Source organism: Felis catus, chromosome X, assembly GCF_018350175.1.
Source record: "Felis catus isolate Fca126 chromosome X, F.catus_Fca126_mat1.0, whole genome shotgun sequence".
Taxonomy (NCBI): Eukaryota; Metazoa; Chordata; class Mammalia; order Carnivora; family Felidae; genus Felis; species Felis catus.
Genome location: NC_058386.1, coordinates 116,575,265 through 116,601,063, shown reverse-complemented (window position 1 = coordinate 116,601,063; position 25,799 = coordinate 116,575,265). Strand labels below are relative to the sequence as shown.

The 25,799-nt window shown below is 40.0% G+C and overlaps 1 long non-coding RNA gene across 2 annotated transcripts in view; it reads right to left on the bottom strand.

Moving 5' to 3' along the window:
• Positions 1 to 4,706: 4,706 nt before the first annotated feature.
• Positions 4,707 to 25,799, bottom strand: part of LOC123383447 — a 150,006-nt gene continuing 128,913 nt past the window's right edge. For both annotated transcript variants that reach the window (XR_006593173.1, XR_006593174.1), the window contains exons 2-3: positions 13,342 to 13,661; positions 4,707 to 5,603 (exon numbers count right to left, since the gene is read on the bottom strand). This is a non-coding gene — a long non-coding RNA (uncharacterized LOC123383447). The remainder of the gene's footprint in view (positions 5,604 to 13,341; positions 13,662 to 25,799) is intronic.

Genomic DNA, 25,799 nt, shown 5'->3' with positions numbered 1-25,799 from the left:
TTACAAGATATATGATCAGCTCTTCCATTAGACAGATTTCTCTGGGAAGGCACATCGATTAGACAAAACAGAAAAAAAAAACCCTACTTTCATGAAGCATACATTCCAGGAAGGGAAGAAACACATGAACAACTGTGTGATATATTCTCAAAAGATAAACTAAATCAGGGCGACTGGGTGGCTCAGTTGGTTGAGCGACCGACTTGTAATTTCGGCTCAGGTCATGATCTCATGGTTCCCAAGATCGAACTCGAGCCGGGCTTTGCACTGACAGTGTGGAGCTTGCTTGGGATTCTCTCTCTCTCTCTCTCTCTCTCTCTCTGCCCCTCCCCTGCTCATGCTCTCTCTCTCTCTCAAGTAAATAAACATTTAGGAAAAAAAGAAGATAAACTAAATCAAGGTAAAGAGATGATGAGTGACTGGGGTATGCGTGTGCATGTGTACATCCACATCCATGCGCTATTTTTATAGTATGGTCAAGGTAGGCATCTCCAATAACATGACACTTGAGCAGAAACCAAACGAAGTAAGGGGGTGAGCCGTGTGAATTTTCTGACTCATCTTATTACAGGATTATTCTGGCTGCTTTGTTGAGAATAGGTGGTAGGAGGTCAAAGGCAGACGCAGGGGGACCAGTTAGAGAGCCATGACAGAAATCTGGGTAAGAGGTAATGGTGATTCACACTAGGGAGGTAGTGGCGGACGTGGTGAGAAGTAGTTCCTGAATACATTTTGAAGGTAGGGACATTCAAATACATGCTACCCACTAGAATGTGAGCTCCACGAGAGCTGGGAACCTTGTCCTTTTTAGTACTGCCTTATTTCCACTAAGTAAAACAGTGCCTGGCACTTAGTAAGTACTCAATAAATATACGCTCATCGAATGAAGAGCCTGAATGATGTACTAACAGATTAAATACGAATTTTATGTGAATGCGAAGAGTAAAAATATAACTCCAGTTATTAACTAGAGCAAGTAGAATAAAGCTGCCATTTACAGAGATGGGGAGACTGAAGTTATCGCACGCCTTGGGGGTCTGTGTTGGAAATTAGGATTTCTGCCTTACACGTGTTAAGTTTGAAGAGCCTGCTAGAAATTCAAATGGAGTATCAAGCAGACGGATATATTTCAGGGGAGAGGTCAATACTGAAGATACGTATTGGGAAGTTGTCAGCAGGAGCCAGATGACATTTAAAGTCATAGATGTGGATTAGCTCATGTAGGGATTGTATATAAATTAAAAAAAGAAAGAAAGGAAGGAAGGAAGGAAGGAAGGAAGGAAGGAAGGAAGGAAGGAAGGAAGAAAGAAAGAAAGAAAGAAAGAAAGAAAGAAAGAAAGAAAGAAATCTGAGGACCGAGTCCTGGCATCCCAACGTTAAGAGGTCGGGGAGAAGAGGGTCCGGAAAAGGAGACGGAGGGCACAGCCACTGAGGTAGGAAGGGAACCATGAGAGGGGACCTGAGAGCCAAAGAGAGAAAGCGTAAGAAGGAAGAGAAAGGGAGACGAAGCCTAGACGTGGAAGTCAGCAGAAAAATGGGGATAAACATACTAAGATTTATTTTATAGGTTGACTGTAAGACTCCAACGTGAAAACGCTTCGTTAAATCTCAGGTATTAATTAACAATATCTCCTTTTCTTTTTTAAATCCCATTCAGCAATCCTTCTCAAAGTCAATCTACATGGATATGAAATGTCCCACTAATGATTAGACACCATACTATCGTTTCCGAATTAGCTCAACAGAAGGTTAGCTTGGACGTCTACTTATCAAGGTATTGTGGTGTTCTATATAAATACTCACCTCCTCCACCAGACGTAGGGACTACCCTAGTCCCTAAGGGTGGGAACTGTGCCTGATTCATACACGTTCCCTACGCCAAGTACAAGGCTCAGTACAGAATAAATCTGCGACAACTATATATTGGCTAAATAAGTGAACGATGAAATGAATACGAATGTGAATATAAATGCGTAAATGAATGAAGATTAGGTAGGCACGTTAATATGTTCCTAAGTTACAAACTAAGCTTGTTCTCTGTGTTGGTCGGAGACGCCTGTCAATACAACCAAGTTATGCTCGCGAGGTTTCTATTTGTAATGATCTCAGATGTACATGTAATCAATAGTGCCACCCTGAATCGATGAATCCTGCCACAACAAAAATTACTCTGCCCTTTGCTTGTGTAACACAAGGCAAGTTCAAATAACCTTTAAGGAAATATGCTATTACATCAAGAAATAATGTCAAACTTCTCCCAGAAACATTATACAGTTGCTACCGCCATTACCACCTGGCTCTCTTCGAGGAGGTAAACACTAGGAAAAATGGAGCAGTCAGAATATTGCCAGCGATTAGGATAATATGACTACTGTGACTTCTGCTACTCCTCACGTCCGTTGCATCCAGCTAGCGGAATCTATTCACCGGCACTAAAAAGAAATAGAGCCCCGTTAACAACAGAAACAGGCAATTCACGAGAAAGAGAGAACTTGGTGGGTAATAATTATCAGGAATAATTTGAGACGTTTTTATTGCTTTTCTATTAAATGACTGATACCAACCAGAACATCCTTAACCTCTCTCTTGGCTCACAGCTGTATGGTAAATAGCTGCTTCATCTGCCATAAATGCCTATAAATTAATTTAGCCCTTATTACTACTGGGCACATTCCACATTCTTTCTCTGCAAGTGCAAGGCAAGCAGCTAGCTCCTCTCAATCTGAGAGAGAAAAACTGATCATTGTACTGTATGGGTCATTTTCAGAAAGACTCAACTCTAACCACTTGTCCCTTCTTTCCTGATCAAGTCTCCGTTATCTACCCTAAGGGACAAAAACAGCAGCAGAAAATCCATATTTTCTCTTAAGCTTTGGAAATGCTTTCTGTGATCATGGCAGGAGATATCACTTCACAATTTTGTTTTGTTTATGCTCCTTTTCAAACGTCTTTGTGTCTCCTGAGGGTGCCAGTTGGGAAGGCCGGTGGACTCGGTTGCAGAAAGGATTACAAATGAACTCAATTTGCTTCAAGGAAGATGGGAAGGGGGCTGTGTGTAGGAGGATACGCGGAGCAAAATAGAATGTGAGTCTGTAACCGGTGAAACGGGGTGATGGCAATGCGGAGGCCCGCTAGACCACTCTCTTTACAGTTCTATACATTTGGAACTCTTTGGACTATAAAAGTCATTTCAAAGCACAAATGACCCGGGGCTCCTGGGGGGCTTAGTCAGTTCAGCTTTCAACTTTGGCTCAGGTCACGATCTCGTGGTTCGTGGGTTCGAGTCCCACGTCAGGCTCTCTGCTGTCAGTGTGGAGCCTGTGTTGGATCTTTTGTCTCCCTCTCTTTCTCTCTGCTCCTCCCCTGCTTGCTCGCTCTCTCTCAAAAACAAGTAAATATTAAAAAAAAAAAAAGGCCCACAAGTGACCCACAGTCTACAGTATATCAACACATCATATTTGTCGAGCATTTAAAATGTCTCAGACTCTATTCTGAGCACTGAGAAAAAGACAAATACACCAGTGCACCCGTCTGGAAAGAGCTAATCACTTAGTGGATTTAATTAAAACAATAATAAGTTACAAAATGTTTACCGATCACTTATGTGTCAGGACGATGTTATCTCATTTCAGCCCCACTATGACCTCTGTTATCCCCCTTCACAGAGGCTCAGAGAAGTCAACTGACGTGGATAATGCCATACGACTTGAAAGTGACCGAACATAGATTCAAGCCTGGGTCTGATAAATTCCCAATTACATGCTCTTAAACACTAGGATCTACGCGGAATCCACAGTTACTGCGTCACTAGAAGAAATCTTTGTCAAGGAAAACATGCCTTTGTGTAACAAAAGGGCCCTCCTGGTTTTTCTGCCACAAAGCCATAAAAAGTAACACTGTTGACCAACAGAGAAAGCATCCCAATTCTCTAATAGCCTTACAGACATTAAGCTCAAACGTGTCATGTAGATAAGGCATTCTCTGCTGGATGCAAGGGAAGCAAATGATCTTTAATTCAGCAAACGATTTATACTTGTCACGTGCCTCAAATAAGTAAATCAGGCCTGTACATATGGAATTAAAAAAAAGATGAAATTCATCAATAATACCATTATCAATCATAATATTTTTCTCATGTTCTTATTTTTATTAAGACGGATAACACATCTTGGCCCATTTCAATCTACAGCTATTTTCTGAAAGTATCTCATTTATGGACAGCGGTTCTCCTTGTTTCAAAGTCTGTCTGATGTTGAACTTGAAGTGAACAGTGAGAGACAATTCACTTCCAGAGAATGTTCTGTTCAAACTAATTCCAAGCATAATTTTAGCAAAGCAATAAAACCATATGAGGTTTTCCAGCCTCAAGTACAATTAGAGGCACTATTTTAAAAAGGCCTTAATTCTTTGGAAAATACTGGATCCAATTTTTTTTTAAATCACCAACAAAGCTTTGCAATCGTTATTTGTTCAAAGTGCAGTAATATAAATAGCAACACTACTTTGGTTAAATGTTTCCTAAAACAAAAAGAAAAAAAGAACACACACATTCACACACTCACCCATTACAATAAATTAATATATTGCAAAGAAGGTGTTTTCCATACCAGTTTAGAGATAAAACACCTATTTCTTAAGAAAAAAAAAGGATGGGAATAAAGATAATTGAAGGAGAAAAGAGAAAGGGCTTTAGTCACGGCCCTGATCAACCCGAAAGAACCCGAAAGTCTGGTATGTGTGCAGTTATGTATAAAGAGGAGGAAAAGGTAATCTAAAACGAGCCTCATACTTCTTGTACTTGAACAAAGCACAATCCTGGTTTGAATATAAACCTGATATTTGGCCCAAAATAAACTATGTAAGAACTGAAAGCAGAGATATCATTTGTCCATGTAAGGTGGAAAGAATTTAGGACATTTTGAAATTTTTGAGTTGGTAAACAGTGTATATTCAAGATCAGAAATCTTAAGTGAACAATTCAATAAACAGCTTTACAACTTTATACAACCCAGTGATGTGCTGAAAAACACAGTTCTTTTTTTTCAATAAACAGCTTTACAACTTTATACAACCCAGTGATGTGCTGAAAAACACAGTTCTTTTTTTTTTTTTTAAGCCACAAGATGTAGCATTTGCTGATTTCCGTGGTGACAATACTCGTACCAATGGCCTACTTCAAGCCACTTGACACGGTAACATTGAAAGGAGAGATGGGAAAAATGCACATAGTCTCCCCTTATTCACAGGGTATCTGTTCCAAGACTCCCCCAAGCGCCAGTGGATGCCTGAGACAGCACACAGTACGGAACCCTACATAGACTATGTTTTTTACTATACACGCATACCTATGGTAAAGTTTAATTTATAAATTGGTCACAGGAAGAGATTAACAACAACAACAAAATAGAACGATTATAACAATACACTGTGTTGAAAGTTACAAATATCTCATTGTAATGTACTCACCCTTCTTCCTGTGATGACGGGAGATGATAAAACGCCTACGTGATGAGACGCAGTGAGGATTTTGCGACGCAACGTTAGGCTTCTGTTGAGCGTCTGATGCTTCATCAGAAGAAAGATCACCTGCTTCCAGAGCACCACTGACCGTGGGGAAACAGAGGGCAGAGAGCAAAACTGTGGATAAGGGAGATCTACTATAATCGGTTCTCTACAGCTAACAAGGGCCAACACCACCGCACCCTCGTATACACCCATGCAACCAAAGCCTGATTAACTTATAAAATATTTACATTGCCCTGGAAAGTTTCCTAATGCCCAAATCTAGCCAACTCACTCCCCATATATTTTCATATAAAATCTCTGTTCTGATTTCTATAACTGTAGACTAGTGTTCCCCGTTTTTGAAGTCCGCAAAAACATTCACGCCATATAAACACTATTGTCAACTTCTATACTCAAGGTATCTTCAAGATTTATCCGGATGTGGTACATATCAATGATTAACTTTTTCTGTGTCGCTGAGTATTTTGTCATTATGTGAATATACACCAATTTGTTCATCTATTTTCCTGTTGATAGACATTTGTTGGGTTTTTTTTTTCCAGCTTTTGAATATTATGAATAGAGCTTCTGTAAGTCATACTTCTAAGTCTCTTTGTGGACAGCTATTTTCATTTCTCTGGGAGACATACCATGATGAGGAGTTCTAGGATCATGTATACAGTGCACGTTTAACTTTGTGGGAAAATGCCCGTTTCCCTAAGTGACTGTAACATTCTGCATTCCCACCAGCAACATAGGAAACATGTGGATGCTTCCCATCCTTGCCAACATTCAGAGTCGTCAGTCTTTTTAATTTTAGCCATTCTAGTGGGTGTGAGGTGGTATCTCATTACATTTTGAATATGCATTCCCTGATGACTAATGATGTTGAGCAACTTTTCATGAACTTATTGCCAATTTATATATCATTTTTAGCGAAGTATGTCTTCAAGTACTCTGACTGATTTTCTGCACTGACAGCGGAGAGTCTGATGCGGGGCTCGAACTCACGAACCGTGAGATCATGACCTGAACAGAAGTCAGACACATAGCTGACTGAGCCACCCAGGCGCCCCTGAATCTTCCAAATCTTGAATGGGATTTGCCTCTACCTTTATCTGATTCTGCACTTTCTCAGCAATGTTCTGTGGTTTTCAAGCTAGGGCTTCAATGCCTTCTACTAGTTTAGTGCTAAGTACTTGATCTTTTTTTATTTCATACTATTATAAGTGCTAGGGGTTAGTATAGTTTGTTTCTCAATTATCTTCTGTTAGAATAAAAAATATAAATATTTGTGCATCGAACTCCTATCCTGCAACTGTAATATATTCAGTTATTCGTTTTACTTTTTGGTAGATCTCTCAGGCTTTTATATGCAATGGATAATTTTATCTATGAATAAAAGCAAATGAATTTCTTCCTTTTCAATCTGGACTCCTTCCCATTCCATTGCTTGGTATATTGCATTGGCTAGGATAGCCACCAAAATGTTGAACAAAATCGGTGAGAGCAGACATTTTTGCCTTGTCCTTGATCTCGGGGGGAAAGTGTCAAATGTTAGTCATGATGTATAAAGCTAGCACTACAATTTCTATAAGTGCCTTTTATCAGGAAAAACGAGGTTCCCTTAAGTTTATAGTTTGTTGAGTTTTTATCACAAATTGTTGTTGAATTTTTTCAAATTCTTTTCCTCATCTTTTGAGATAACGATATGGTTTCCCTCCTATGTTCTGCCAGTGTGGGGAATTACAATGCCTGCTTTTCCAATATAACCAAAATTGTACTCATGGGACAAGTCCCATGGACATGAAATATTATCATTTTAAATCTGATAGTATTTTATTAAGGATCTTTGCATTTATGCTCATGAAAGATATTGGTCGTAATTTTCTTTTCCTGACATGTTTATCAGATTTGGGTACCAGGATTATGGTGTCCTCATAAAACAAGTTGAGATGTATTAATTATTCTGTCTTCAGAAATATCTGGGTAAGATTGATGTTATTTCCATATTCTGTGTCTTACGATATTCACCATTAAAATCATCTGGACCTGGAGTTGTTTTCTTCCGAGAAGATTTTCAGTAGTGAATTCAATCTCTCTATTAGATACAGCATTGTTTGGATTTTCTCTTTCATCTTGAGTCAGTTCTGGTAAATTGTGTTTTCCAAGGTCTTTGTTCACTTCATATCATTGCTAAATTTATTGGTGTAGAGCTGTGCATAAAATCTCCTTATCGTCATTTCAACGTATATAGATTTGATAGTGATGCTCCCTCCTTCAATTCTGATATTTGTAATTAGTGTTTCCTCTCTACCATTGTTGGCCAATATTATCAGGGGGTAAGTATTCTGGTAACTTTTCAAAGAATGAAGTGTGCGTTAATTTTACCTACTTTTCTATTTCACTGATTTATGCTTAATAATTTACTGCTTTTTATATACTTCGGTTTTGACTTGCTTTTCTTTCTCTACTTTCATAAGGGGAAAGTTTAAATCAATGACTTTAAATCTTTTCCAATTCTATTAGAAGCATTTACTGCAGTGGTTTTCAATTGGCTGGTGACTTTGCCCCTGAGGGACATTGGGCAATGTCTAGAGACATTTTTCGTTGCTACATCTGGAGGCTTCTCTAACAGGTTAACAAGGAGAAGTTTTTTGTCCAGGCTGCTATGATGGACTCTTCTATAATATAATCATGAGACTGACATGCCTTCACCTTTACCACATTGTATTGGTTAGAATCAAGTCATACATCCCACCCACAGTCAAGTGGAGGGGATTCTAAAAGGGATGGACACCAGCAGGTGAGAATCATGAGAGGCTACCACCATATGGTCTGTCTGGTACAGGTGGCATCCAATCTACCAATTTTCTATGTTTTCTATTTTCCTGTGTGTGTGTGTGTGTGTGTGTGTGTGTGTGTGTTCCTATGATCCTATGTTTATATGTGTCTATATATTTAACCAGGCCAATGCTATTCCAATCTGATCCCATTCCCCTTGTGTCTGAAGAAGATTCTTCAATATTTCTTGCAGGACAGGTGTTCCGGTGACAAATTCTTTCAAATTTTACTCTTCTTAAAATGTGTTCTTGACCCTCATTTTCCAAAGCTATTTTCACTGGATACAGAATTGTGGGTTGGATTTTGTTTTTCTCTTGGCACGTTAAACATTTGTAATTTTCTTAGGGCCTCCATTATTTCTGATGAGAACGCAGCTGATATTCACACCATTGTTCCTCTGTATGTAATTTGTCACGTTTCTCTCGCTGCTTTGAATATTTTCTACTTGTCATTCATGTTACACAGTTTAACAAAGATGTGCCTAAGTGTAGTTTTCTTTGTATTTATCCAGCTTGTGTTCCCTGAATTTTTTTACACATGTAGTTTGATGTTTATCAACCAATATGGGAAAGTTTCAGCCACTATTTTTTTCAGACATTTTTTTTTCCCTGACCTATTTTCTCTCTCTCTCTTCTCTCTCTCACTCTCTCTGTCTCCATATGTTAGGAGATTATTATCTGACAAATCACTGAGGTTCTCCTGCCTTTGTTTTCCATTTTTTCTCGGTTCTTCAGATTCTTAAATTTTTATTGATTTATCTTCCTTTTCCACAGCCCCTTTCTTCTAGCATCTTCATACCGCTATTAAGCCTATGCAGTGCTTTCATTTTATTTCAGATATTCAAATTTCCAGTTCTTGAATTTCCATTCATTCTTTTTTTTTAAATGTTTATTTATTTGTTTTTGAGAGACAGAGTGGGGGAAGGGCAGAGAGAGAGGGAGACAGAGAATCCCAAGCAGGCTCCACACTGTCAGCACAGAGCCCCATGCAGGGCTCAAACTCACCAAACGTGAGATCATGACCTGAGCTGAAATCAGGAGCCATACACTTAGCTGCCTGAGCCACCGAGGCGCCCCCATTTATTCTTTTTTTTATAGCGCTGATTTCCCTGCTGAGATTCCCCATGTATTTTCTCATTACGTTTATCTTTTTCTTTAAGCACTTGTGCATATTTATAACAGATGTTTTCATTTTTTTAAGTTTTTATTTACATTCCAGTGATTTAACATACAGTGTAAGATTAGGGTCAGGTCTACCGTATTGTGATTCCACCCTTATATACAACACCCAGTGCCCATCAGAAGTTCATTCCTTAATCCCCATCACCTATTTGACCCATCCCCCCACCCTTCTTCCCTTCGGTAACCATCAGTTTTTTCTCGATAGTTGAATGTTTCTTGTTTCGCCTGTCTCTCGTTGTGTCCCTCCTATGTTCATTTGTTTTGTTTCCTAAATTCCACATAGGAATGAAGTCATATGGTATTTGTGTTTCTCAGAATGACTTATCTTGCTTAGCAAAATACTCTCTAGTTCCATCCATGTCGTTGCAAATGGCAAGATTTCATTCCCTTTGATGGCTGAGTAATATTCATTGTGTGTATATATATATATATATATATATACACATACACACCACATCTCCTTTATCCATTCGTTAACCAATGGACAATTGGGCTGTTTCCATAATTTGGCTATTGTAGACAATGCTGCTGTAAACATTGAGGTGCATGTATCTTTTTGATTAGTATTTTTGTATTTTTTTTTAAGTTTATTTTGAGAGAAAGAGAGAGACAGAGAGGTGTAGGGACAGAGAGAGAGGGAGAGAGAGAATCCCAAGCTGACTCTGTGCTTGGGATGTGAGAGAAATGTGAGATCATGAGCTGAGCTGAAATCAAGAGGTGGATGTTTAACCAACTGAGCCACCCAGGCGCCCCAGTATTTTTGTATTCTTTGTAAATAAATACCTAATAGTGCAATTTCTGGGTCATAGAGTAGTTCCATTTTTAACTTTTTGAGGAACCTCCATACTGTTTTCCAGAGTGGCTGCACCAGTTTGCATTCCCACCAGCAGTGTAGGAGGGTTCCCCTTTCTCTGCATCCTCCCCAACATCTGTTATTTCTTGTGTTGTCAATTTTAGCTGACGGGTGTGAGGAGACATCTCATTGTAGTTTTGATTTGCATTTCCCTGATGATAAGTAAGTTTGAACATCTTTTCATGTGTCTCTTGGCCATCTGGATGTCTTCTTTGGAAAAATGTCTATTCATGTCTTCTGCCCATTTTTTAATTGGATTATTTGTTGTTTTGGATGTTGAGTTTTATAGGTTCTTTATATCTTTTGGATACTAACCCTTTATCAGATATGTCATTTGCAAATATCTTCCCCCTTTCTGTAGGTTGCCTTTCATTTTTGTTGTTTCCTTTGCTGTGCAGAAGCTTTTTATTTTGATGAAGTCCCAACAGTTTATTTTTACTGTTTCCCTTGCTTCAGGAGACATAATTAGTAAGAAGTTGCTAAGCCTGATGTCAAAGAGGTTACTGCCTGTGTTCTCCTCCAGGATTTTAAAGGTTTCGTGACTCAAATTTAGGTCTTTAATCCATTTGGAATTGATTTTTGTGTGTGGTATAAGAAAGTGGTCCGGTTTCGTTCTTTTGCATGTTGCTGTCCAGTTTTCCCCAAACCATTTGTTGAAGAGACTGTCTTTTTCCCATCAGACATTCTTTCTTGCTTTGTCAAAGATGAATCAGCCATATAATGATGATTTTTCTTCTGGGTTTTCTATTTTGTTCCATTGATCTACATGTCAATTTTGTTGCAGCACCAGACTGTTCTGATCACTACAGTTTTGTAGTATAACATGAAGTTTGGGCTTGTGATGCCTCCAGCTTTGCTTTGCTTTTTCAAGGTTACTTTGGGTCTTCGGGGTCTTTTGTGGTTCTATACAAATTTTAAAATTGTTTGTTTTAGCTCTGCAAAAAATGCCGTTGGTATTTTGATATGGATTGCATTTTATGTATAGATTGCTTTGGGTCATATAGACATTTTCACAATATTTGTTCGACCAAATCTGTGAGCATGGAATGTGTTTCCATTTCTTTGTGTCCTGATAACAGGTGTTTTATAGTATCCATCTTCTAATTCAATCTTACAGGCTACCACAGGGGATGTTTCAGGTGACTGCCCCCTCCCATAATGGGTCACATTTCCTTACTTTGTTGCATGTCTAGTTATCTTCCAAGTTTTTATTGCAATAAAACACATATAACATGAAGTTCACCATTTTAACCATTTTAAAGAGTACAAAACAGTGGCACTTAGTATGTTCACGCTGTTGGCCTCTTTTATCCTTTGTCGGCAACTGTGCTTTGAATTCCCCTTGGGCTTTAAATGTTTCTGACTTTCCATTTTACCACCAGAGAAAACCCTCACTTTTAAGCATCCGCGTGATTAGATCAAGTCCACTGAAGTAAATCCCTAGTTGAAAGTCAACTGTGCCACATAACGTAATACAGTAAAACCTCGTCACATTCATAAGTTATGTTATGGGGGAGTATCTTCTGAGGGCCAATTTTTAAAAATTTTTTTTATTAAAAAATTTTTTTTCAATGTTTATTTATTTTTCAGAGACAGAGACAGAGCGTGAGCAGAGGAGGGGCAGGGAGAGAGAGAGGGAGACATAGAATCCAAAGCAGGCTCCAGGCTCAGAGGCTCCAGGCTGTGGAGGCTCAGAGCTCCAGGCTGAGCTGTCAGCACAGAGCCAAATGTGGGGCTCGAACTCATGAACCATGGGATCATGACCTGAGTCGAAGTCGGACCTGTATCCGACTGAGCCACCCAGGTGACCCTTCAGAGGGCCATTTTAGAAATCCTGCCTACCAATCCATTTATTGATAATCTACTGTGTACTTGGCACCTTAAATATTAAATATAAATATAAATAATATTCATGACAATGAAGTACATTGATGAAAAGTACTCATCTTTATTTACCATGTGTTAGAGCTGTGTTTCAACTCTGGTCCGGCTGACTCTGCCAGTAATGATCATAGTGTATTGTTTCCCAACATTTAGGTGCTGATGTGTTGGGAGCCGATGCTAGGTAATTGTATAGTAGCATTTTATAGAGTATCAAATGTGCAAAGATCACCAAAGTTAAGATTTATTAAGCCAAAAATGACGATGAAAATCTAAGCAACTGGATTAATGCTTCATTTTGCTAATTTTTAAGTGCACCTGGTTGTTATTAACTTGAATACTGTTTCAATTGATTTAGCAGAGTAATAAAGTCTTCGGATTAATAGAATTTTTTTATCAAAGTAGTTTCTTAATGAAACTATACTAGAAAGTAGACAAAGAAGAGATGAGAGTTTTGGGGTGGGGGTGGAGAGAATTCTTGCCTTGTGGTTCTGGGCAGTGAGAATAACCTAGGATACGAATGCTCAGAACAACTGGCCACTTTCCATCACGTTCGATGTTACAGGTGAATGTGATGATGTTCTTCTATCAGGTTGTATAGGGTTTCGATTTATATTCGCAAACAACTTCATTTTTCAAACTGTGGGTTAATTAGCCTATGAAGCAAGCTGTTTTTATAATTGGCCAACTGCGTTTATATTTATAGTAACCAAGAATACTAAAGGAAAATAAAGGAAATCTAAACGGCTTATCCAGGGGATAAAATCAAATCACCCATGAAGATTGTAACTGAGCACTTCTCAAAGGAACAGTTCCTTTCAGAAAAAGCAGGCAGCACTTGGAAAAATATCGGGAGTGGAAAAAGTGAAAGTTCCAGGACTTCCAGTTTTAGTTCTGACATATAAAGTGCTTAAGAGTTGTCACCTCGTGTGATTACAGTGAAAAAAAACCTGGATAAACATAAAATCCATGACTTTTAGAGAAAACCAGAGATTTGAAACCTGGAGACAAGATGTCACTGCAAAGTCTAGAAAGGCAGGAATATCCAGCAAGAGACAGGAGTCAAGATTTACTTACCTGGAGAAAAAGCCACTGAAATCCATAAGCTGCAAAAACACTGAAACGGTAATTTTGAAAAATTGCTGGAAGCCGAGTGTGGGCCAGAATGAGAGTGAGAAATTTCTGGGGGCCGCCATCTTAAGGGCATGCCCTCATGCTTCATAGGCTCTCACTACAGGAACTCCACCAGTGTCTCGTGATACGGGTCTGAGAGAGAGAGCCCCTTTTGGCTCTGGCTTGGAGAGAGAAAGAGTGATCACTGTGAAATGTGTCCATAGTCTTTTCCATAGCAAAAGCCATCTCTCCGCGAAAAATCACTTCATCGAAGGAGCTTGAACCTAGAGGGAGAAAAGAAACATCGTAAGACGGGTCAGAATCTCAAGGAAATAACTGGAAATGCTGTTACCAGGGAATGGAGAAGCAAACAGAGAGAGAAACAATCTACTTGCCTGGAAAATTCTTTTTTTTTTTTTTAAAGTTTATTTATTCTGAGAGAGAGAGAGAGAGAGAGAGAGAGAGAGAGAGAGAGAGAGAGAATCCCAAGCAGGCTCCGCACTATAATTGCAGCAAAGTGGCACTTGAACTCATGAACCAAGAGACCATGAACCGAGGTGAAACACAGAGTCTGATGCTTAAGCGACTGAGCCACTCAGGTGCCCCATCGCCTGGAGAAAAACTTGTAAAGGTCACAGCGCAGAGACACAGGCCAGTCAATAAGTTGAGATATAATGAAAAGATTATAGGATGTCCCTCTTCCCCACACCTAACTGGGGCCCCCGGGGCCTGGAGCCTCCAGCATAACAGCCCAAAACGGCAGCTGAAAGAGCCGAGGAAGAGTAGTTAGGGAAGCCCAAAGTCCAGAGAGGAGAGCAAAACAAGTATGTGAGAGGACACGGAAGTCTCTGTCACTTATATCTATAGCAGACATTAAACACAGGCTCACCCCCAGCCAGATAAATATAAAACTTCACACCAAAGGCCCATTTACTTCAGTCCTCATTACCCAATGTATCATGTTCAACATTTCACTAAAAATTGCAACACATGCCAATAAATAAACAACTAAATAACTAAATAAAAACACAGTCTGAAGAGACGAAGCAACCATCAGAGGCAGATAGGGCACAAAGTTTGCTATTATCACATGGCAAATTTGAAATAACTGTGATTAATATATGAAGGCTTTTAGTGAAAAAAGAGGATGCTGTGCAAGAACAGATGGGTAATGTGAGCAGAGAAATGGAAACTCTAAGATACAATCAAAAGGCAATGCTAGAAACCAAAAACACTGTGATAAGAGTGAGAAAGGCCCCAATGGGCTCAGTAGACTTGACAATGGCCAAGGAAAGAGGCGGTGACTTTAAAGGTAGGCCGATAGAAACCTCCCAAACTGTAATGCGAAGCAGCAAAAAAGAACGCACGGAACCAGAACGGAGCATCTAAGAAATGTGGGAAAATTCCAAAGGGTGTAAAATATGCATAAATGGAACACCAGAAGGGGAATAAAGAGACTAGGACAGAAAACATATTTGAAGTAAAGCTGGATGAAAACTTTGCAAAATTAATTGCAGGCACCAACCGCAGATCCAGGAAGCTCAGATCGGTCAGGAAAGATATAAAACAAACAAGCAAATAAATTAAAAAAAAAAAAAACCCTACAACTAGTCATATCACATTCAAGTTAGAGAAAACCAAAGAAAAAGAAAAAAATCCTGAAAGAAAATATTGGGAGAAAGATACTATTGAGGACATGCGTGTTACCTCCAAACATCTATGGCAAGCCTCAAAGTTAGGAAATTTATATACGTAATTTACTATATTTATTTATGGAATTTACTATACTAATAAGTCAAAGAAGGGAAAACAAATAACAAAATCAGGCACTTACTAAAATTTGGAAAACATATTTATATAGGCTTTTAATGAAATTGGAATCGATGGATACATTCCTAGAGGAATAATCATTTTTTAAAAACTGTAAGATGCAACTCAGAACACCACCCCCATTTGTTTTGGAAGAGAAATACCGGAATAAGGGCTCTCGAAACTTAATGTTCATAAAAATCAGCTGAGAAGATTAATGAAAGAAGGATTTTACACCACATTTCTGGTATTTGAGAGTGTATGTATGGAGGAGACACCCAGGAATCTGCATTTTTTATTACCCCAGGTAATACTGATGTAGCTGGTCCATAGATTACACTTTGAGGCTCTACATTAGATGCACTGATTTCAATACCCATCACCCACCGAGGGGGGCACTGTTTGGCATGAGCGCTGGGTGTTGTATGTAAGCCAACTTGACAATAAATTATATTCATGAAAAAAAGATCAGAGGCCTTAGGGACTCAGGGGTCTGGATATGAAAAAAAAAATAGATGCATTGATTTCAGTAATTACTAAGAGAGGGAATATTGTTTGCGCCAAAATGGATGGTCTCTGAAGTCCGACTGTCTCGTTAGACTTCTTAGAAGAGTGTTCTGAGGATTGACTCAACTAATCCAGTAAAGCACTTAGAATAGTGTCTTGCAAAAGACGTACTCCTGAAAGAAATGTTATTAGTGATGTCTCTAGCACCGCTGTCATTTAACATTGTTCTGAAAGAACCAGACGATGTAATTATATACGCCAATGAAATAAAAAGAATAAATATGAGAAATGATGAGACAGTATCAGCATCAGCATTATCTGAATATCGTATAAGGTTGCAGCTGACAAAGTCAACATAATGAACAGAAAAGTCACTAAAAATAATTTCCGTATGTGTCTAATTATAAAGTCAATGTACATAAATAGGTGCTTCACGTACAAACAATAATCAGAAAATATAAATGACATAACATACCACTTGCAATAGCAGTAAGTGGGCAAAACAACCAGAAATGAGTTTTACAGAAACATGCAGGATCATTTCAGAGAAAACTTTAGAACCCCACCGAGAGACATAAACCATAGTTACGTAAGGCGGAAAGACAAACCTGGTCCTTGGTTAGGAAGACTCCATATTGTAAGGTTGTCAACGTCCTTAAATTAATCTATAAAGACGATTTCATCCCAATCAAAATGACTATGTGCCTTTTGAAAAATTTTGCAAACCGATTAAGAAAATTAAGATGTGAACATAGAGCTGGGGTGGGGATGGGGACAAAACTGAAACGAGTATGGAAACAGAAGAGCTAGTCGCAGTAGATACTAAACATTTAATAAGAGTGGATAGAGCAGTATAGTGATCTTGTCAAAATAGATCGAATTTAGGATAATAGAGAGGCCAAAATAGAGCCCCAAATGCGTATGAATTTATAATAAAAGTGGATTATGCATTGCACACGCAGGTACTGTGCATTCAGAGTCCCGTTGGACGTAATGAGGATATAGAGGTTGTGCAGAACTATCTTTATCACCTGACCCCTATAAGCTCCAATCACTAGTAAATTATAATTATGTTCTAGGTCCCCGGAAACTAGAATTAGCTTCATGCCAGTGTCCATTCAGGCTTGAAATTTCTGACTGTCACCTTTTCCCACCGTACTGTTACCCCAATAAATAGCTCCAAACATTCTTTGGGGAAGGCTCTGAGGAGAAAGCTCACAATATATGTGTGTCTTTCCTTAGCAACGCCAGCTTATTCCTTCATCCGTAGGACTCTGGATCTACAAAATAACTCAGATTTGGGAAGCGGGTCAAAGCTCATACACCTCTTGTGTTAGTTCAAGTTTGGCCCCTGTTGACAAGATCCAGTTGTACAAATCAGTTAGCTTGTAAGTACGGCATGTGTTGATTTTGTTATCTGAAACTCCATGGCTAATGAACCGCAGCCAGAAGCGTCTGTATGTCAGGCCACATCTGGTGATGATTCCCACAGGGGTCCTGCTGCTTATTATCATATCCATCCTGCTTTGTTTCTGACAGTTTGCTGGTGTCATCTGGGCCCAGCACCTTGGCTCCTTCCATCCCCATCGCAATCATGGAGCTGCTTTTCAAATGGAGTCTCTCTTGCTAGCAGTCCTAGGGACATGCCCAGTGCTAATGAACACAATCTCAAGCGAGTAAAATTTGAAGGTCTAATTGGCTTTATTCAACAATTCATGAGTCGGGTAGCATCTCTTCTAGTAAACAGACAGGGGCTCTGAAGGGTTGTACAAAATGGAAGGTTTTTATAGGTAGAAGGAGGGTGAAACAAAAAAGTTATTAGCAAAAAAAAAGATTGTTTCAGGCCAGAACTGTCTTCTTTTAGGGAGAAGGGAAGGGCAGGGGTCTTGGCAGGCAGATGACCTCACCAGTGCTGATCAGGAAAAGTCAGATTGACTGTTTGAAGGTCACATTTCTGGGAGAGGTTGAACCTACAATGAAGTCTTGGTTTGCCGTCATGGGGGCAAATGACGCCATTTTTTTCCCCAGCAGTTTCTTTTCTACCAGTATGAAGCCTTATAAAAGATTCTGGTGCCTCTCTCATCAATTTATTCCTCATGAGAAGGGTAAAGGGAAATTCTTCTGGCTCTCCTCATGAAGCTAATAACATAAGTTTAGGCAAGGGGTATATGGCAGAATTCCCATCTCTAAGGTGATTGATTTCTTTTCTTTACAAAGTACCAAAAGATTCTCGGCTCTTCCATGCCGCTTAGTGTGAGTTACCATGTGATCCAGTTATGTACTAGATGACTTAGGTAGACAATGAGATGTGCCATCCAAGTCCCTCTTCAAGGAAAGACTTGCTGCCCAACTGAGGGGGATGCAATCAGCTGACGGCCTCTAACTTTAAGTCTACCTCAGGTGCACACAGACAGCTACCTAGACCATGGTACTTACTGGGTCAGCCTGCACCTGTTGACTGAGGCAGACGTGTAAATGCTAGGTCATTTTAGACCTTCACGGGACCCTCTGAAAGATGCAATTTGTTTTAGAGCTGGCCAGCTAGAAGAAAACAGTTGAAAGTCTGGGGGCAAGGAGGTCTTGGTCTGATGGACAAGTGGGAGGGAGGGAGAAAGACGTATAAAGATTTTGGGGACCTGGGTGGCTCAGTCGGTTAAGCGTCCAACTCTTGGTTTTGGCTCAGATCATGATCCCTGGGTCGTGAACTTGGGCCCCGCGTCTGCTGCCGGTGCACAGCCTGCTTGGGATTCTCTCTCTCTCCCTTTCTCTCTCGCTGCCCCTCTCTTGCTCCCTTGCTCTCTCTCTCAAAATAAATAAATAAACTTAGAAAGAGAAAAAAAAAAGATTTTTCGTTTTACAGGTTAATGCCCATCAGAGAGCATGAACCATGGGAGAGGCACTGTGATGGTTAATTTTATGTGTCAACTTCATGGGGCCAAGGGTTAATTTTATGTGTCAATTTGACTGGGCCAAGGGTGAAACATTATTCCTGCATGTGTCTGTGAGGGTGTTTCTGCAAGAGCTCAGCACTTGAATTTGTATGCTGAGTAAAGCAGAGGGCCCTCCCCAACGTGGGTGGACATTGTCCAATCCCTTGAGTATAAAAAATCCATCCCCTGAATACAATCCCTTGAATACAACAAAAAGACAAAGAAAGGTTGAATTTATTCTCTGCCTGACTGATTGAGCTGTGACATCAATCATCTGCCCTCAGCACTCCCTGCTCTCAAGTCTTCATGCCTGGACTCTCAGGCCTTTGAACTATGCGTTTAGGGTTTGGTTCAAGTGCAGAACCCTGACTCCCACAAGGTCATACATTTCCCAGGAAAGATTCTATGTGGTGACGCATCCAGGTGAAGCCATAAAGTCCCAGTCTTCTGACTCCATGGAATGTACCCCTAGTGGCCAATATTTAATCCAGAGCCTCCAGAAGGGCTGGTCAAGGCTTTATCAATTCTGGATCACAGTTTAACTTCTAACTCTGCCAAATCCGGCTACCGTCCTCCTGCATTACATAGGTGTGAATCCTTAATTAAAGATCTTGCAACCCAAGCTCTGTCTCAGCATGTGCTTCCAGAGAACCTAACTTGTGAATCCGGTCAACTTATTTTTTTAAGCTTATTTATTTATTTTGTGTGTGTGAGAGAGGGACAAAGTGCAAGCGGGGTTGAGGCAGAGAGAGAGAGGAGAGTAAGAATTCCAAGCAGGCTGCATGTTGTCAGTGTAGAGCCTCAACACAGGGCTTGAACTCCTGAGCCACCGTGAGATCATGACCTGAGCCAAAGTCAGAAGCTTAACCACTGAGCCACCCAGGCACCCCTCCAGTAAACTTTTAGAACCACAGCTGGTTGCTCGAGCTAGCACATAGACACAGAAATCCCTGGTCGTGACGAAAGACATCAGAAGAGTTTCTTCTCGGAAGAGAAAAGTTTAATAAATCTGGCCCTCCTTAAGGCACCTCAGGAAGAGAGTTCTTGCTTCTCAGGATTTTCCATAGGTGAGTGTGTATGGCATTTGTGATACAATAAAACGTAAATATTTGGTCTTTGTTTCCAGTTCCCGGCACACCCTTAGAGTTTCCAAGTGATAACAGTGTCTTTGGTAGGTTAATAAGATAATTGGTGGCTGAGGTCCCCTAAATAGCTTCAGGATTGGTACTGGGCACCGGAAAGACCAAGGCAGGATTAGAGGGTTAGAACGTTCAGTCCCATCCCCCAGCCTAACCAGACGGGAGAGGGGCTAGAGACTGAGTTAATTACCAGTGGCCAGTGATTCAACCAATCGTGTCTACATAATAAGACTTTCATAAATACCACTAATAGAAAGGGTTTGGAGAGCTTCCAAGATGGTGAACACATTGAAGTGCCCAGAGGTTGGTGTGCCTGGAGAGGGCGTGGAAGCTCCACGCCCCTTCTCCCATATTTCACCCTATGCATCTCTTCCATATGGCTGTTCCTGAGTTGTATCTTTTATAATAAACCACAACTAGCAACTACAGTGCTCTCCTGAGTTCTATGAGCTGTTCTAGCCAACCATCAAGCCTGAGGAAGGGGTTCTGAGGAGAGGATCATGGGATCCCCCATGATCAGCTGACCGGGATCGTCTAACACCACGGGATTCAAGGCCTTCATTCCACCCTCAGCCAGAAAGCTAATGGGCCCTGGGGCCTCTCTTGGTATAGTTAACACTTTCTCCCTGCCTGTACACTTTCTCCTTGAATATCACAGACCGCGGAAATATTTGACAACCTCTTAAAGTTGTTACAATAGGCTGGGCTTTTCTTATTACTTTGGACATTCAGTAAAGAGCTAAGTGGAAGAGAAGGTCTTGAATACGAATTCAGATTGCCATCTTCTGAAACCGAGATAAAGTTTCCAGTCAGGTAATAAATACCAGAAACACTGAGGGAGGGTGCACAGGACCTCAGAGATGAGCCCATAAAAATACATTTTGTTCTACTGTTTAAGAAAAGTTAAAGTACCATCTCTAAATAGACCAAAGTCTCCCTAAAAGTATCATGGTCTCCAGGGGTATCTGGGTGGCTCATGTGGTTGAGTGCCCGACTCTTGGTTTCAGCTCAAGTCATGATCTCACGGTTTGTGGGTTCGAGCCCTGGGTCGGGCTTTGTGCTGACAGTGAGGAGCCTGCTTGGGATTCTCTCTCTCTCCCTCTCTCTCTGCCCCTCCCCCCCCCAAATAAATAAATAAACTTAAAAAAAATAACTATCATGGCCTCCAAAAGTGCTTATTCATTAAGAGAATAGCAACTGAGGTTAAAAGTAGTATTTTCATAATAGTTAATGACTAAATTATGTCACACAGCAAAACAACTAATAAGCTAGTATTGAAACATCTGGTTTGTATGAGTTTATTAGAACTGTACATTTGTTTTTTGTTCTGTTTTTTTTAATGTTAATTTATTTATTTTTGAGAGAGAGAGAAAGCACAAGCAGGGGAGGAGCAGAGAGAGGGAGAGGGAGACACAGAATCCCAAGCAGGCTCCAGGCTCTGAGCTGTCAGCTCAGAGCCTGACATGGGGCTCGAACTCACACACCAGGAGATCATGACCTAAGCTGAAGTTGGAGGCTCAATCGGCTGAGCCACCCAGATGCCCCAGAACTGTACATTTTGAAAAAGATGTAAGAACACAGAGAACTGCAGTCTTAAATTATATTTGATGATGATGATGGTGGTGAGGATGTCAATGGTAAAAATAATAACAACAATAAGAATTATCATTTTTAAAGAAATTTCTCACTCTTTTGCTTCAAGGCCACATATCCAGTGAACTAGAAGTTTTTTACCAAAGTAGCATGGCATGCTGGTTGACGCATATGCTTTGGACGAAGTCTATAAGGATTGAGTTCATCAATCGGGTTTTGTCACTTAATAGTTGTATGACCCTTACCAACCTTTCCAAGACTCTGAATTATCATTTGTGAAATTAAGATAATGCTATTATCTATATCCCAGGATTATCCCAGGCATAAATTAGGTGGTTTTACAATGCATGTAGAATTGGCCTGTGAAAAGATTGTTATAAATCTAGGCAGGGAATGTCATTTGGTCCCCAACCACCTTTCCTCCATTTGACATATGGGACCAATAGTTCATCATTTGATTTGTACCTCCATTTATGTTTTTATGGAAAGAGGAAAACTAAAAGTTGTTTATTCCAAGTTTTAAAGGTATTTATGATCTGCTGATGGGCTTTCCAGAGTGGAAATATTTCAAGGTGCACGCTCTGGGTTTAGATACATGTCATGTTTAGAAACATTGAAAGTTAAAGGACCAAACGCAAGAGGAAAAGATTCACTGATATTTTTTTCTTTAAAATTATAAGGTCTAATCAACTTGTAAGCAAAAAATAAATAAATAAATAAAATAAACCCTTTGAAAATTTTAATGCATTTGCATAAATGAATAAATCCAAATGGTAAATAAACCTGCTACTGCATCTCATTAAGTCATAATAACCAAAATTACATGAAATAAGAAGGGCTGGAAGTAATTCAGAGGGTTACTAACATTCTTTTTGCAGTGCAATTCTTCAAGATTTAGAGAGTCCCTTGACATTTACTAACATCAACACATGTAGGAGGATGAAAATACAAAGTGGATGAGGACACTGAGTAGAAAATATTCATTTAATTAACGAGAAATGCAGCCAAATCAGTGGGTTATACTAAACATTTCCGATTTTATGGAGTGGTGTCCCAAAAATGGTGACATAGGAGACCCCAACCTCCATCCCTTCACAAAGAATTAGACAGCAATCCATGAACAGAAACAGCTCTGGAAGAGTTCTGAGTGCACTTAAGAAATTTTAGCAACACAGCGGAACAAAAAACCTGGGAATAACTGCACAAGAAGCATCCTGATACTCTAGCACGATTTCCCCAGCTCAACCTCCTCAATTTAATAACGTCTGCAAAAATCCTTTTAGTCACGTAAAGTAACATAGTCACACGGTTCAGGGATTGGAGGTGGTCCTTTCACTAAGGCAACCCGTGTGTGTTTTGGGAGCAGGGACAGGGTGAGAAGGAGACTTTTAAATGTGTATGTTTCAAATTTCGTATCAGGTGCATATATTCCCTGATGAAAAATAAGTACAACCTCGGGGCGCCTGGGGGCTCAGTCGGTTAAGCGTCCGACTTCAGCTCAGGTCACGATCTCGCGGTCCGTGAGTTCGAGCCCCGCGTCGGGCTCTGGGCTGATGGCTCAGAGCCTGGAGCCTGCTTCTGATTCTGTGTCTCCCTCTCTCTCTGCCCCTCCCTCGTTCATGCTCTGTCTCACTCTGTCTCAAAAATAAATAAATAAAAATGTTTAAAAAATAAATAAGTACAACCTCACCCTGTGCTCAAAGTCAACATCAACAGTGATAAGTCAGATTGACAGTATATCCCCTTGATATGATGTGCCCTTGAATGGCACTTGACCTCTGTTGTCTTCCTTTCCGAAACACATTTCTCCCAGTCTACTCATGAGGAAAACATCAGACTCATCCCAGTTAAGGAGCATACTACAAAATACCTGACCGGTGCTCCTCGAAATTATCTAATGACTATCAAGGTCATCAAGAATGTGGAAAATCTGACGAAATTGTCACACCCAAGCCTAAGGAGAAATGTCACACACCCTACACTTTGAGAGTCATATGGTGTCCTGGAACAGGAAAAAAAAAAGACATTAAGAAAAAACTGAAGAAATCTGAACAAAGTATGGATTTTAATAATAATGTATCAATATTGGCTCCATAATTGTGACAAATGTACCATACTAATGTAAGATGTTAATAATAGAGGAATCTTGGTATGGGGTCTAAGTGAACTCTCTGTACGATCTTTGCAATAATTCTGTAATTCTAGAACTATTCTAAAACACAACAAATTCTTTAACATAATTTCATAGTTTATATATTAACAAAACATATAAATTTAAAAATAAAAACACCAGCAATCTCACACAATGTTATTGAAATCACTACTATCCACACAGTATATTTCTCCAAACAATAGTATCAACATTATTTATAAAAATCAAGACAAAACAAACAAAAACCAGAAATAAGACCAGTTACTTTTCCTATTGGCCAAACAACTCGTTTGTGAAATAAATCTGCCATTAGAGAGAATTCAGACTACAATGAGATTAGTGATCTTTATTTTTGTTTATTTTTGATTTTTTAGTGTTTATTTTTGAGAGAGAGCATGAGCTGGGGAAGGGCAGAGAGAGAGGTGGGGGGGGGGGGGAGGGAGGAGAGACACAGGATCCACAGCAGGCTCCAGGCTCTGAGCTGTCCGCACAGAGCCTGACACAGGGCTTGAACCCACGAACTGTGAGATCATGACCTGAGCTGAAGTCAGATGCTTAACCAACTGACTGAGCCACCCAGGTGCCCCTAGACTAATGATCTTTATATAAAGAGAATGTGGGGGGCGCCTGGGTGGCTCAGTCAGTTGAGCGTCCGACTTCAGCTCAGGTCACGATCTCGCGGTCCGTGAGTTTGAGCCCCGCGTCGGGCTCTGGGCTGATGGCTCAGAGCCTGGAGCCTGCTTCGGATTCTGTGTCTCCTCCTCTCTCTGCTCCTCCCCTGCTCATGCTCTGTGTCTCTCTGTCTCTCAATAATAAGTAAAAAACGTTAAAAAAAAATAAAAAAAAAACCACAACTCTATGTAAATCTTTTTTTTTTTTTTTTTTTTTTTGCTTTGCTGAGAAGAGGCTATTTAGGAAGGTGAGGCATACATACATTCCCCTGAAAGAAGAAGCATGGAATGAGAAAGACTTGACGGGTTGAGGGACTACTGATCAGGGAAATCTGGGCATAGAAGCTTAGGCAGTGGTTAGGAGACCCAGCAAGCTCACCATCTTTCTCTCCAACCTGATCCTTCCTCTAGTGTTTTCTCTTCCCTCCCTCCCTCCTTTCCTTCCTTCCATTTCTTTCTTTCCTTTTTTCTTTTTGAGAGAGAGAGAGAGAGAGAGAGAAAGGAAGGGAAGGAGGGGTAGAGAGAGAGGGAGACACAGAATCCAAAGCAGGCTCCAGGCTCTGAGCTGTCAGCATAGAGCCTGATGTGGGGCTCAAACTCATGAACTGTGAGATCATGACCTGAGCTGAATTAAGTCAGTTGCTTAACCGACTGAGTCACACAGGCACCCCTCAGTTTTGACTGTCCACGTGTCCCAGACTGAGCTGGATTGCTGGGTTGTACCTGTTGTTAAGTGTAATTATTAACCATTCCTCTTTGCACTCTCAAAAGTATCCAGTTTTGGATAATAAATTATATGATCATTCTGTTTTTTTAAAAAATTTATTTAGATTCAAGTTAGTTAATATACAGTGTAGTCTTGGCTTTAGGAGTAGAACCCAGTGATTCATCTCTCACATATGACACTCGGTGCTCATCCCAAAAAGTGCCCTCCTTAATGCCCATCACCCATTTAGCCCATCCCTCCCACCCACCTCCCCTCCAGCAGCTCTCAATGTGTTCTGGGTATTTAAGAGTCTCTTATGATTTGCCTCCCTCTTTTTTTTTTTTTTTTAAATCTTTTTTTCCTCTTCTTTTCCCCTCTGTTCATCTGTTGAGTTTCTCAAATGACATATCATATGATTTCATATATCATATGATATGTCTTTCTCTGACTGACTTATTTCACATAGCATGATTCCCTCTAGTTCCCTCCACGTAGTTGCAAATGGCAAGATTTCATTCTTTTTGATTGCCAAGTAATACTCCATTGTATAGATATACCACATCTTCTTTATCCATTCATCCGTCGACGGACATTTGGGCTCTTTCCATAATTTGGCTATTGTTGATAGTGTTGCTATAAACACTGGGGGTACGTGTGTCCCTTCCAATCAGCACTTTTTGCATCCTTTGGATAAATTCCTAGTAGTGTAATTGCTAGGTCATAGAGTAGTTCTATTTTTAATTTTTTGAAGAACTTCCATACTTTTCCAGAGCAGCTGCACCAGTTTGCATTCGCACCAACAGTACAAGAGGGTTCCCCTTTCTCCACATCCTCACCAACATCTGTTGTTTCCCGTGTTGTTAACTTTAGCCATTCTTTTTAAAAAAAATTTTTTAACGTTTATTTATTTTTGAG